The sequence below is a fragment of the Chiloscyllium plagiosum genome, unplaced genomic scaffold (assembly GCF_037043375.1).
Source record: "Chiloscyllium plagiosum isolate Xiang-an unplaced genomic scaffold, Cpla_swu_hap1 HiC_scaffold_34, whole genome shotgun sequence".
Taxonomy (NCBI): Eukaryota; Metazoa; Chordata; class Chondrichthyes; order Orectolobiformes; family Hemiscylliidae; genus Chiloscyllium; species Chiloscyllium plagiosum.
Genome location: NW_028270172.1, coordinates 44313767 through 44328840, shown reverse-complemented (window position 1 = coordinate 44328840; position 15074 = coordinate 44313767). Strand labels below are relative to the sequence as shown.

General features: G+C 42.9%; 1 long non-coding RNA gene across 1 annotated transcript in view; it reads left to right on the top strand.

The window, feature by feature from the left end:
- Window positions 1-11628, top strand: part of LOC148141156 (uncharacterized) — a 62447-nt gene extending 50819 nt beyond the window's left edge. Inside the window, exon 2 of the long non-coding RNA XR_015752900.1 lies at window positions 11047-11628. This is a non-coding gene — a long non-coding RNA (uncharacterized LOC148141156). The remainder of the gene's footprint in view (window positions 1-11046) is intronic.
- Window positions 11629-15074: the final 3446 nt, after the last annotated feature.

Here is a 15074-nt window from a genome sequence, read left to right as displayed (position 1 = left end):
TTAATCTTTTTATGATCATGAGTCAAAATACCCGTACTTTCCTTAATAGACATAATCGTCTGAGGGGCCTTTTTTTTCTTTGCAAGAAATGCTAAGTATCTACCCGGTTTGTCGCCATATTCATATAATCTTTGCTTTGCAAATAATATTTCCCTCTTAGCCGTTTGAGTAAGTGTAGTATTTAGAGCTGTCCTAAGAGCTGTAATCCTTTGCAATTTAATAATAGAGGGTCTATCAGTGTATGCTGTTTCAGCCGCTTTTAAGCGGGCTTCAAGCAAACGCTGTTGTTCTCCTTTTAATTTCTTCTGGGTCGCTGAGTAGGAGATGATCAAGCCTCGCGTGTAAGCTTTGATGGTCTCCCACATCATTGACGGGTTGCTAGCTGTACCTGAATTAATTTCTAAAAAAGTTTTAAATTCTTGAGAGAAGTACTTTACAAATTTACTATCTTTCATTAAGAAGGGGTCCATACGCCAATGCCGAGGGGATGTCCCACTGTTCCTCGCCTTAGTTTCCATATATACAGCAGCGTGGTCAGAAATTGCTATATTACCTATTTTACAGGATGATATGGAATTTAAAAAAATTGAGGGGGCAAAAAACATATCAATTCTGGTATGACATTTATGTGGATTAGAGTAGAAAGAAAAATCTCTACCCTGTGGATGAAGACATCTCCATACATCTACTAATCCTAATTCTTTGTTCAGATCCATCAATTGTCTAGATCTGGGAGATACTCCTGCAGTACTCTTGGGAATCCTGTCTATTTCCGGATCCATAATACAATTAAAGTCTCCCCCTATAATTATATGACGGGCATCAAAAGCCATCAATTTTGAGAAGGCTTCTGTTATAAATTTAAAGGGGTGTGCCGGGGGGCAGTACAAATTTAAAATCCCATATTCCTCTCCATTTATGAGAGCTTTAATCAAGATATATCGTCCAGATTCGTCTTTTATCTGCTTTAGGATTTTGAAAGGGAAATTCTTCCGAACAAGAATAACAACTCCCCTGCTTTTTGAGCTAAAAGAAGAAAAAAAGGCCTGATCAAATCCGCCCTGTCGTAATTTCAAGTGTTCTTTATCTGACAGATGCGTCTCCTGTAGGAGAGCTATATCAACTCTTTCCTTCTTAAGATTTGATAATATTTTCTTCCTTTTAAGTGGCGAATTACTCCCTTTGACATTCCAGGTGCACCACTTAACCGATTGATCAACCATAATCCTCTGGGCCAATCCGAGACCCCTCGGGAGGGGGAACCCTATCCAGAACATCCCGAGCATGGAACATGTAAAATTTACAAAAATAAACCCTCTTTAATACACCCACAACAATACAGTAAAAAACTATTTCTAAATAAAAAAAATATAAAACGTATCTAAGTGGAGACTTTCCCCCTTGTTCCCAGGGGGCATCACTTCCTCTCCAAAAATCCCTCATATCCTCTCCCAACCAATGCCCCACCCTTGACCCAGGCACTCCTCAATAAAGTGAGGAAAATTCAAATATAATACAAAGCTAGAGTTAACAGTGAGCACCCCACCCCCACCCCTACCAACACCTGGGTATATTTGGTAATGTTAATACCATATATAAACATATAACTATAAAATTACCAGTTCAACAAATAATAATTAAATATGATAATACAAGATAACGAAGGGAAAAACAACCCCGCTCCTAAAGACAGAGATAAAATCGAATAAGGTAACCACCTCCCCCCACCAACATTAACCAAATCCCCCAACTTATATATACACATATATACATACACATACATATATATATATATATATATACATACATACATACACACACACACACACACACACATATACATACACCCCTCATATATACATAAAATAATAACAGAAAACAACTCCAAGGGGGGGGGAGAAAATCAAATCCCTCTCCCCACCCCCCATAATAATATTAAGCAATAAGGTAAGAAAAAAAAAGGGAGGGGATATAAACCAAAACGGGGGGGGAAGGCAGACCAACATCCATTATGTCCTACAGTTTATCTAAGAGAGTCCAAGAATTCCTTAGCCTTTTCTGGTGATCCAAAGTTATATACAGATCCTTCATGGTTAAAGCGTAACATCGCTGGGTAGCGTAAGGAGTACTGTACATTTAAGTCCCTTAAACGCTTCTTCGCCTCGTCGAATGCCTTCCTTTTTCGAACCAGAGCCGGGGAAAAGTCCTGAAATAGCATGATCTTGGATCCTTTGTAGATCATAGCTTGGGGGTCTTTTCCGAGATTTCTAGAGGCTTCTAGGAGTATCTGCCTCTCCCTGTAGCTCTGCAGCCGGAACAGGACCGGGCGTGGGCGCTGGTTCGAGCCAGGCCCGCGTATTGCTACCCGGTAGGCCCATTCCACCCTTACCTGGCCTGATCCAGCTTGCAGATTTAAAAGTTGTGGCAGCCACTGCTCCAGGAATGCTGTAAGCTGGCCTTCCTCTTCCCGTTCGGGAAGGCCCAGCAAACGAATATTTTTTCGACGACCTCGATTATCGAGGTCATCAATATGATTTTCCAAGGTCCGGACTCGCTGCTCGAGAGTCCGGACCTGATCCACGGCCGATTGAGCGGTTGTCTCGGAGGTCGCGGCCTTTAGCTCCGCCCCTCCGACTCGGCGTTGAATTTCTTCAATTTCACGGTCGTGCTTCTTCAGCGCGGCCGACAGCGACTCCCAACGATTCCTGGATTCGACGATAAAGGCATCGATCTTCGAGTCAAGCTTGGAAAGCATTTCTGCAAGGCTTGCTACTGTAGGTAAGTCCCCCGGGGCGGCTGTGGACGCCTCTGCTGCAGTTGGAGAGTGTGGGGGAGGGGTTCCTGCTTGCTGAGAGCTGCGGGCTCCCTTCCCTTTAGTCATTTTAACTTAGGATAAAGTTGCTTAAATGTAATATTACACCACTAATTCAGTTACTAAACTATTATAAATGATTTATAAATGATTTGGTGAGCTTGGTAGGGGGTAGGTGACCCACTGTGCCCAAGTCTTGGGAGGAGCACTATAGACTCAGTCTTACTGGGTCGCCGCCATCTTGGATCCCCCATGGCAGGCATCTTAACCAAATGGACTGCACCAACATGTACCTACACACCTCCCTCTCTCTCTTGTGTGACAAGGTGCTGCATTAAATGGAAGCAGCTGTTGGATAAGGCTGAAGATAACAGGAACTGATAAGAGGCTGAACAATGGACTGCTATATAAATGGAATTACACTGAGTCAGTCAGATCTGCTAAGAGTTAAAACTGCAGAGAGCCAGCAGTTCCTGGTTTCATCAGATAATGTATGTATTTGGGACTGCTCACGTGCATGGACAAGTCCAAAGAAGGCATACATATGGACAAAATGTTCAGGATTGGTCATGTGCACGCATCCATAATTCCAACTTAGACATGTACTTGGCACAGAGATTTGTGTATAAACAGCCTGAATAAATCCCTTTGTATAACAACACTTCAAAGATGAATGTTGTAAGAAGATACCCTACGGCAGGAGGTGTGGTGATGACATCGAGCAGAGCTTTCAGCCTGGCCAGCTGTAAACTCTTCCTGAAGAAGGGCTTATGCCCGAAACGTCGATTGCTTGGATGCTGCCTGACCTGCTGCGCTTTTCCAGCAACACATTTTCAGCTCTGATCTCCAGCATCTGCAGTCCTCACTTTCTCCTCCAGCTGTAAACTCTCCCAGGTAATAACATTTGAGTTTAATTATAGAAATCAGGGTCGTGAAAGACAGTGATTGAGATATCTCTAGTAGTTACAAGTGTGTGTTATTTGTTTAAGTACTTAATAAATGAATTGTGGTTTTATAGAGCTCTAAATGTCTCCGCTCTATCTTCACCTATGTATGAAGTATTGTCTCTGAGACGGGCAACATAGCAGCACCAATTGATGGGGCTGAGATTCTGTTTTATTGCTTCAGCAGCCATGACTGAGCCTGTAACCAACAGCAGGGTTAAAACTATCAAAGGTTATGGTATGGTCATATAAAGTCCTTCTCAATTTCCCTCATCCCTCCACCTCTATGAATTTACAAGCTGTAAATGATCCATCTAGAGAGGAATTTCCTGCTACCCTTCACTACAACTTTATCCTTTGTGCCATTCTCTTTTCACAAACTAAAACCTGGCTATGCAAAGATGAAAGTCCAGGAGCACTGGGATGTAGTATGAACATTAACACTTGTTCCCAAACCCGCAGCACCAGCAGAGATACTGGCATTGAATGGACTTTAAAGGGTACTTTCGAACAAGTGACAGGATATTGCAGGTGTCAGGATACCAGAGGGGACTCAGTACTGCTGCATAACACTCAAATGAAGATTTTGATGCGGTGGTGTAAAGTAAAAAAGCTGATGTGCATGCACAATAAAATGCTTGTTACATTGGCTGGAGCATCGGGCAGCCCAGCATTATTATCAAGGAGCACTGGTCAGTCCAGCAACATTACCAAGGAGCACTGGTCAGTCCAGCATCATTACCAAGGAGCACTGGTCAGTCCAGCAACATTACCAATGAGCACTGGTCAGCCCAGAAACATTACCAAGGAGCACTGGTCAGCCCAGCATCATTACCAAGGAGCACTGGTCAGCTCAGCATCATTACCAAGGAGCACTGGTCAGCCCAGCATCATTGCCACGGAGCACTGGTCAGTCCAGCATCATTACCAAGGAGCACTGGTCAGCCCAGCATCGTTACCAAGGAGCACTTGGTCAGCCCAGCATCGTTACCACGGAGCACTGGTCAGCCCAGCATCGTTACCAAGGAGCACTGGTCAGCCCAGCATCGTTACCAAGGAGCACTGGTCAGCCCAGCATCATTACCAAGGAGCACTGGTCAGCCCAGCATCGTTACCAAGGAGCAGTGGTCAGCCCAGCATCATTACCACGGAGCACTGGTCAGCCCAGCATCGTTACCAAGGAGCACTGGTCAGCCCAGCATCGTTACCAAGGAGCACTGGTCAGTCCAGCATCATTACCAAGGAGCACTGGTCAGCCCAGCATCATTACCAAGGAGCACTTGGTCAGCCCAGCATCATTACTAAGGAGCACTGGTCAGCCCAGCATCATTACCAAGGAGCACTTGGTCAGCCCAGCATCATTACCAAGGAGCACTGGTCAGCCCAGCATCATTACCAAGGAGCACTTGGTCAGCCCAGCATCATTACCAAGGAGCACTGGTCAGTCCAGCATCATTACCAAGGAGCACTTGGTCAGTCCAGCATCAATTTGACACAGCGTTTTCCAAATAACTTGGAGTTCATGTTTCCAGTGTGGAGGTGATGACCAACTCCAGTAAGACATTTGTTGATCTGGACATCTGATGGTTATTGTTTCAGTTACCATGACAGCACAAGTAGGTGTCATCCAATTTCTGAAGGCTGCAGTCAAAGCTCCGACTGAAGTCATATCATCAATAGCAGTGACTACTGCCTTTCCAGCAGCATTTAACAGGATTTCCCAGCATTCCAGCTATATGTCCTCAAACAATTTGCTGGGAGTGGAGAAACCGAGGCAATATATCAGAAGTGCGGCGTTGTCATTGCAGGATACATGGTGAAATATATAGCCAGGTTTTAATGAAGGGTAATGAGTCAACATCTGGACGGCAAGTTTGTCAGTCAGGTCATCAAAAGGGTTGATTCGTGCTCAGGGTGTGTGCACTAGATCCTTATCCATGAGGTAAAAACCTTTCTGAATGGCAACATGGAATGGTCTAATGGTTGATGTTCCATTGGTGGGCTTGTGCAAGGCAGAAATGGAGCATGAAAATAGATGTGGAGAATGTTAGCAAAATTAACCATCAAGAAAGCACTGACCAAATAGTTTCCAGCTGTGCTGAGAGCCATTTGGGATTGCTAATCTCAGGAAATCTTGGTGTGGGTAAAATCCTGGAATCCATTGTGAAGAATAAGATTTCTGAATACTTGGAAGTGTATGGTAAAATAGGGCAAAGTCAGCATGGTTTCATCAAGGGGAGGTCAAGCCTGACAAATCTGCTGGAACGTTTTGAGAAAGTAACAAGCTAGTTAGACCAGGGAGAGCCAAAGGATGCTATCTGCCAGGACTTCAAAAAAAGCCTTTGACAAGGTGCTATACAGGAGGCTACTGAATAAGATATGGGCCCATGGTGTCAGAATACTGAATAGCCTGGGCACAGTGGATGTCGTAAAGATGTTTCCATTGGTAGGAGAGACAAGGAGAAACTTCTTCAGCTAGAGAGTGTGAATCTATGGAATTCACTGCCACTGAAGAGTGTGGAGGCCAGGACATTGAATATAATTAAGACTGAGATAGATAGGTTCTTGAGTATCAAGGGTTATGTGGAGAAGGCAGGAGAATGGGTTTGAGAAACCTATCAGCCACGATTGAATGGCGAAGCAGACTTGATGGGCTGAATGGCCTAATTTCTGCTCCGATGTCATATGAAATCAGGACTTGGTCGAACGAAGGGTTCTGTGGAGATTTAGAAAAGCTGGAGCAGAAAGGTCTGAAGACTTGTCAAGGTGAAACTCGAGCAGAATGTTGGAAAGAGAACAGATTTTGTAGGGAGCAGGATCAGTTCAAACATGTGCCAGGAAAGGCACACTGCTGAAAGATAACAAAACTGGGAAAAACTGGGTCAGTAAAATAAAAACAGAAAAATGAATATGGGAAAACAGGAAAGCAGGACAGTCTGACAGACAACAGAGAAAGGAAGGACTTGAGGGAGCTGTCACTGTATAGAGTGAGTAAATGAACAGGAGAATGTAAGTAGCATGGGGAAGAGAGTAAATCTAACACAGAAGGAAGACTGAAGAGTAGAAAGTGATGAAAGAAAGTAAACAATGAGTGGTTGATCAGGGAATGGTATGGACAATCAGAGAAACTGAGAACTTGTAGAACAGGGTAGGATCAGGTGAATAGGGTTGAGGCAGATTGGGTCAGTGAAAATAGTGACAGAATCTGGGATTAGATTGGTTAGGTCCTGGGGCAATGAGGAATGTTAAGGGATTCAGATTGTTGAGGAATATCGGGCAAAAGCCAAGGTAGCTAAGGAGGTTATCTCCAAAAAGGTGAAGGTCAGTTTGTAATTAGATAGTTGTAAAATTGATCCATTTTTTCTCTTCTGGAGCAAAGAGATGTGTCAGTACTTAGAGTCATAGAGGTGTACAGCATGGAAACAGACCCTTCGGTCCAACCCGTCCATGCCAACCAGATATCCCAACCCAAACTAGTCCCACCTGCCAGCACCCAACCCATATCCCTCCAAACCCTTCCTATTCATATACCCATCCAAATGCCTCTTAAATGTTGCAATTGTACCAGCCTCCACCACATCCTCTGGCAGCTCATTCCATACACGTACTGCCCTCTGCGTGAAAAAGTTGCCCCTTAGGTCTCTTTTATATCTTTCCCCTCTCACCCTAAACCTATGCCCTCTAGTTCTGGACTCCCTGACCCCAGGAAAAAGATTTTTGTCTATTTATCCTATCCATGCCCCTCATAATTTTGGTCACCCCTCAGCCTCCGACGCTCTGGGGAAAACAGCCCCAGCCAGTTCAGCCTCTCCCTATAGCTGAAATCCTCCAACCCTGGCAACATCCTCGTAAATCTTTTCTGAACCCTTTCAGGTTTCACAGCATCTTTCCGATCGGAAGGAGACCAGAATTACACGTAATATTCCAACAGTGGCCTAATCAATGTCCTGTACAGCTGTAAAATGACCTCCCAACTTACTTCTGGCCATTTCTATTTTAATTTGTAATTAAGATTTATTTGTGTAGAGTGGTGTCAGAGAGAGCTGATATCACTCCTGCATGTGGATATTTTAGGAAAGAAGTAAGCTACAATAGAAGGATCCTGTCACTATGGAAACAATTTGAACAGATTATGTAAATTTCAAAATGCGTGGCTGTAAAGGAGAAAACAATAGAGGAGATTTCAATCTTTTGGTGGGCAGCCTTACAAATTAATGATGACCATGGAATTTCTTACAAAGGGATAGTCAATCTCAACAGTTTGTGTACCTTTTGACACCATTGCTACCAGCATTGAATCTGTCCCTGCAATATTAGAATTGTATAGGTACTTGGTCACACTTATAATAGGAACAAAATAAATGAATTAATTTTCAGAAAGAAAATATCACAAATATTCTAATATAATTTTTTTCAAATTTACATGTACGTAAATCTAAAGATTATTCTATGAGCATTTAAGTGATCAACATGTACAGTTTTCACATCAAAAGTTTCCTTTGTCAGTTTTCTTTCAGCATCCAAGGTATGGGATTCTAACTAGGAAAAATGGAGGTCTGCAAAATGCTGGAGATCAGAGTCAAGGGTGTGGCACTGGAAAATTACAGCAAGTCAGGCAGCATCCGAGGACCAGGAGAATCGATGTTTTGGGCATAAGCCCTTCATCAGGATTGAGGCTTGTGGGCCAAGGGGTCTGAGAGATAAATGGGAGGGAGTGGTGGGGCTGGGGGGGAGGTAGCTGAGAATGTGATAGGTAGATGTAGGTGGGGGTGAAGGTGAGAGGTCGGAGAGGAGGTGGAGTGGATAGGTGGGAAGGAAGATAGACAGGTTGGACAGTTCAAGAGATTGGATCTGGGATAAGGTGGGGAGGGGAAAATGAGGAAACTGGTGAAATCCACATTGATCCCGTGTGGTTGGAGGGTCCCAAGGTGGAAGATGAAGCTTTCTTCCTCCAGGTGGCACGGAGTTAGGGTTTGGCAATGGAGGTGGCCCAGGACCTGCACGTCCGTGGGGGAGTGGGGGGGGAGTTAAAGTGTTCAGCCATGGGGTGGTGGGTTTGCTTCGTGCGTGTGTCATGGAGATGTTCCCTGAAGCGTTCCACAAGTAGGCAACCTGTCTCTCCAGTGTAGAGGAGACTGCATCGGGAGCAACAGCAAATGATGTGTGTGGAAGTGCAGGTAAATCTCTGATGGATGTGGATTCTAACTCACTAGTTTTCACTAACTGACACCAATTTCTTATTAACTCCCTGAGTTGTTTTGAAAAGAACACTTCGATTCTCAAATTAATCTAGAATGCAGAAGCAATTCAAGTATCTTTTTAAATGTTGCAACATGACATGCAATGTGTTGAGATTATTATCTTTTCCTTAACATGTTTCTGGTGACGTCAGTTTGTAGGGATATTCCAACAATGGAGATAGATGCAAATTTGTTTAACTTTCATAATAAATTTAGATGCACTGAAATGCCCTTTGGTGATTTGTGGAGGTAAATCAATTATTGTAGGCCCAGCAGGAGGATGGAGGCAATCGGGAGTGATGGAGAGAGACAAAAGCAACATGTGCAACCCAGCACTGAAGGAATTGGAGATACTATAGTTAGCCCAGTGTGAGAGAAAAGATACACCAGAATCATAGTCAATCCAGTGCAGAGGAAAATAGCAGAAACATGTCCAACCCAGTATAGAGGGAAGCAGCACAGCCAGATTAGCAGGGGTGTGGGGACAACAGTAGCACAGCCATCTTCATGTAAGGATAAACAGCATCAGCATACCTGGGTAAACACAAAGGAAATCACCAGGACTGGATGCCGTATTTTGGAAAGGCAAATCAGGGTAGGACTTATACACTTAGTGGTAAGGGCCTACCTAGGGAGTATTGCTGAACAAAGAGACCTTGGAGTGCAGGTTCATAATTCCTGGAAAGTGCAGTTGCAGGGAGATAGGATAGTGAAGATGATGTTTGGTATGCTTTCCTTTATTGATCAGTGCATTGAGTATAGGAGGTCATGTTGCAGCTGTACAGGACATTGGTTAAGCCATTTTTGGAATACTGTGTGCAACTCTGGTCTCCCTCCTATTGGAAAGGTGCTGTGAAACTTGAAAGGATTATAAGGATGTTGCCAGGATTGGAGGGTTTGAGCTGCTGGGAGAGGCTGAAAAGGCTAGGGCTGTTTTCCCTGGAGTGTCAGAGGTTGAGGGGTGACCTAATAGAGGTTTATAAAATCACGAGGGACATGGATAAGGTAAGTAGATAAAGTCTTTTCCCTGGGGTGGGGGAATCTATAAATAGGGGCATAGGTTTAAAGGTGAGTGAGGAAAGATATAAAAGGGACCTAAGGGGCAACGTTTTAAAGCAGAGGGTAGTGCGTGTATGGAATGAGCTGCCAGAGGAAGTAGTGGTACAATTACAGCATTTAAAAGGCATCTGGATGGGTATATGACTAGGAAGGAATTAAAGGGATATTGGCCAAGTGCTGGCCTAACTAGATTAGGTATCTGGTTGGCATGGACTGGTTGGACTAAAGGGTCTGTTTCTGTGCTGTACATCTCTGACTCTATAAGTCAGCTCACTGCAAAGGGAAGTAGGAGCAGCATAATTACCCAGCAGGGAGGGAACCAGCAGAATTGGCAGCCCATGACAGGAAATAGTATCATACAGCAATCACCAGTTGACCTTTAGCACTAACATAATGTATCACAATTAATTTTATTTTCAGTGATCCATTTAGAACTATTGCTGGCAATGAGAAGAGATTCCTTGACAGCATGAGGAACATTCATTCGGTATCTTAGTCAATACTTCTCTCTCAATTAACACTAAGGAAAAACAGATACATTTCTTATAAATTCACATGTATTTTAACTTATTCATGAAATGTGAGCATTGCTGTCAATTGTTAATTGCCCGAGAAAAGGTGAACCAATATAGACCATGTGATGTAGGTACACCAGCAGTGCTGTTAGAAGGGAAATTCTGACATATCAGAATGGAGGGAACCTTCCAGCAGGTCGCCATAGAATAGGATTGCGCACACTTGTGCCATTTCTTTTAAAGAGCAATCCAATCTGTTCTTTCCCAACACTTGAACAGTATTTCCTCCTTCAAACAATCTTCCAATTCCCTTTCCAAGGCTGTAATTGAAACTGAACACATCACTCTATGAGGCAGCAGTGGAGTAGCAGTGCAGCTTATCTATTCCATTCACCTTTATTATTTTTCTTTTTCTGTTTTTAATGTTTTTCTATTAGTATAGACAACATCTAATTATTTATTCCTTCATTTAAAAGGTTCAGCCGTGAGTTTCTTCTAAGCAGCAGTCGCTTCCGGCAGTCCGAAGTGGTGGTCTTTCCCAATGTGTTGGTCTCAGCCTGCAAAGTGGTCTCTGATGGAGCAGTTTGTGGTCTCGACGGCAGTCCAGTTCAACTGTAATCTTTGGCGAGCGTTTCCAGCTCTTGATGTTCTGATGTTTCGCGTGGCAGTCTTGCCTCGGCACAATGATCCAATGGCTCAGCGTTTTTTTTGAAGTGGTGTTCTTAGCAGTGATTTTTGTTCAGAGGCTTTTGGCCCAATGGAGCAGCATCCCGGCTTTTCAGTTTTTGGCCCGTCCTGTCATTCTTGTTGTGGATGTTGTTCTCATTCTACCTGTGTCTATTGTCTCTTAATTAGCTTTGAGACCAGGAGCCTTTAAATGGACTTTGATGAACTTTGTCTTCTATTTACTCTTTGTAACTTATGAATTTACCATGACTTCCATCATTAATTTCGGCTTAAGGTAGGGCGACTTAGAACATGTTTTGTTATATTTTTCTTGTAAAAATACATATAACAATAAATTCCAAAGTCTGGTTAACGATCCTTCTACCATTAGACACGGTTTCTCTTTATTTATTTAAAACCTCGATGATTTTAAAATAAAAACCTCTATTTAATCTCCAACTCTGCTCAATGTAAATTCACAGATTGGAGGGACTGAATTGTAATCCCTTTGCCTGACATCTCTCATAAATTTCAGCAAGGCCTTTGACAAGGCCCCAAAACAGAAAGCTGATAAAGAAGGTAAAAGTTTATGAAATCCATAGTAGCTTGGTAAGTTGGATTCAAAACAGTCTTCGTGAAAGGAGACAGAGAGTATGAGCAGAAGAATGTTGTGGCTGGAGCCAAGTAAGCAGTAGCATACTACAGGGGTCAGTGCTGGATCCCTTAACTATTTGTGATTTTCATAAATGATGTAGATGAGAATGATGTGGAGGTGCCAGTGTTAGACTGGGGTGGACAAAGTTAAAAATCACACAAACATCAGGTTATTGTCCAGCAGATTTATTTGGAAATACCAGCTTTTGAAGCACTGTTTGGACTATAACCTGGTGTGTGATTTGTAACTTTGTAGGTGAGATCGTGACGGGGGCGGGGGGGGGGGGGGGGATAATAAGTAAATTTGCAGATGACACAAAGATTGTCCAGGTGGTTGACAGTGAGATGGAACTACAGGCAGTTTTAAAGAGATTGACCAAATCGGCTAATCAATGGCAGATGGAATTGAACCTTGATAAATGTGAACTGATGCACTTTAGGAGAAAAACAGGAGAAGGAAGTACTCAATGAATGGCAAGGCACCAGGAGCATTAGAGGGATCTTGGGTGCTTGCCTTTATCAGTCATAGACAGATTATAAAAGCAGGGAGGTCATGTTGGAGCTATACAGTATTTTGGTTAGGCCACAGCTGAAGAACTGTGTGCAATTCTGGCCATCACACTCTGGGAAGGACACAATTGCATGGAGGGGATTCAAAAGAGATTGACCAGGATGTTAGCCTGGATGGAGTATTTCAGCTATGAAGAAAGGCCAAATAAAGTCAGGTTTCTTTTTTGGAGTACAGAAAGTTGAAGAGGAATGTAATGATTGGTCTAAGATTGAGGGGCATGGACAGGGTTAATAGAAACATTTATTTTCTCTTCGATAAAGGCTCAATAACAAGGGGGCATACATTTAAAGTGAAAGGCAGGAGGTTTAGGGGGGATTTGAGAAAAAAACTTCTTCACCAAAGAGAGGTGTCTGAAATGCTATTCCCGGGAAGGTAGTTGAAGTGGGAAACCTTGCAAATTTTAGAAAGTACATAGATAAGCACTTAATGTTTCATCACAGTCAAGGCTGTCGGCCTAATGTGGGAAGGTAGCGCCAGAGACCCAGGTTCAATTCCCACCTCAGGCAACTGTCTGTGTGCAGTTTGCACATTCTCCCCATGTCTGCGTGGGTTTCCTCCGGGTGCTCCGGTTTCCTCCCACAGTCCAAAAATGTGCAGGTTAGGTGAATTCGCCATGCTAAATTGCCCATAGTGTTAGGTGAAGGGGTAAATCTAGGGGAATGGGTCTGGGTGGGTTGCTCTTTGGAGGGTTGGTGTGGGTTTGTTGGGCCAAAGGGCCTGTTTAAACGCTGTAAGTAATCTAATCTCATAATGTCTAAAAGATTCTTATAGTGGGTGGCACAGTGGCACAGTGGTTAGCACTGCTGCCTCACAGCGCCAGAGACAAGGATTCAATTCCCGCCTCAGGCGACTGTCTGTGTGGAGTTTGCACATGCTCCTCGTGTCTGCGTGGGTTTCCTCCGGGTGCTCCAGTTTCCTCCCACAGTCCAAAAATGTGCAGGTCAGGTGAATTCGCCATGCTAAATTGCCCATAGTATTAGGTGAAGGGGTAAATGTAGGGGGAGTGGGTATGGGTGGGTTGCTCTTCGGAGGGTCGGTGTGGACTGTAAGTAATCTAGTGGTACAGAATCAATGGGCTGAAGGGCCTCTTCTGTACTATACAATTCTATGAAATCTCTTCTGTACCCTGTGCAGAACTGGATGCTAGTTGTTGCTTTAGACTATGTTTTATATACATTTAGAATTACGCTCTTTTGTACTTCATGCATCTATTTATAAAACTCAGGAGTCTTGTCCTATTATTTTCAAAAAATTGTGCACATACACCCCTGGGTCGCTCTCATCTTGCATCTCCATTAAAATTGTGTCATTTAGCTTTTCTCTCCACAAATGCTATCACACCTGCTGAGTGTTTTGAGTAATTTCTGTTTTTGTTTCATTTAACTTGTGTTGTGTCTGCACAAACCTCCTACCAAACTGTAGCATCAATTTTCTGTATGAGTTTCACCAGCCTAGGTCCCTTGAAATCTATGAATATCTTCCTCATTGTTACTACACTTCCAACTTTTGTGCAATCGGAAAATTTATGTTTTGTATTCCCAAGTCCAAGTTATTAATGCATAACAAAACCAGCAGTTAACACAGTACTCAATTTTGGGGAAGATCTCTGTATCTTTACCTTCTGGTCTGAAAAATCTTTTCACCACAACCACTTTCCATCCCTTATACAATTTGTGTTCATGCTATGATTAAACAGTTGGTTAACATAGTCTAACAAGTCCAATGTACAGCTTTTTATTGAACACCTTTTGAAATTTCATGTACACAACATAGACACCATTGTCCTCATCCATCCTCTCTGAATCTTGCATAGTATACATAAGCTTTAGTATGCATTAGCTTGCAGGTTTCATTTTAAAACACTTCTGGCACAGTGGTAGTGTTCCTATCCCCAGTCCATAGTTCAAATCCCACCTACTCCAGAGGTGTGTCATAACATTTCAGAATGGGTTGATTTAAAAATATCCACACAGGCTTGGAATTACCTTAGTCCAAATAAAGCAGAATGCTCAATTACATTCAAGAATATTCATGACACATGGGACTATTCAACTAATGTATCTGAAGTTTATTAATTTTATCAGATGAAATTTACCTTTCATCACTTGCAAATTTAGCTTAGATCAATAATTCTAGTCAGGTTATTTATAACCCTGGGATTTTCTCTATTAAACTAGAGTTACAATTTCTTATTACAACTAAGTGTGTACTCTCTGGAATTTAGAAAAATGAGACATGATTTCGTTGCAATATAAAAGATTCTGAAAGGCTTGATTGGGTAGGTGGGAAGTTGCTTCGACTGACAGAAGAATTCGGAGTACGGACATAACTTTAGGGTAACGGATTGATCATTTAAATCAGAGAAGAGAATTTTCTTTACCCAGGGATTTTCCCATATGTCTGCTGCACCTGCTGTTTGAGATGGTACAGGTTGGAGGTTTGTAAGGTGCTGTTAAAAACGTCTTTTGAATTGCTTCAGTGCTGTGTGGATGGGGAAAGCTACTGCCCTTATGTACCAATTGTGGAGGTAATAAACAGGTGAGGTGGTGAATAGAATGCTAATCAACAAGCTGCTTTGTCAAGGATGGTGTCATCTTCTGGAATTGCACTGAT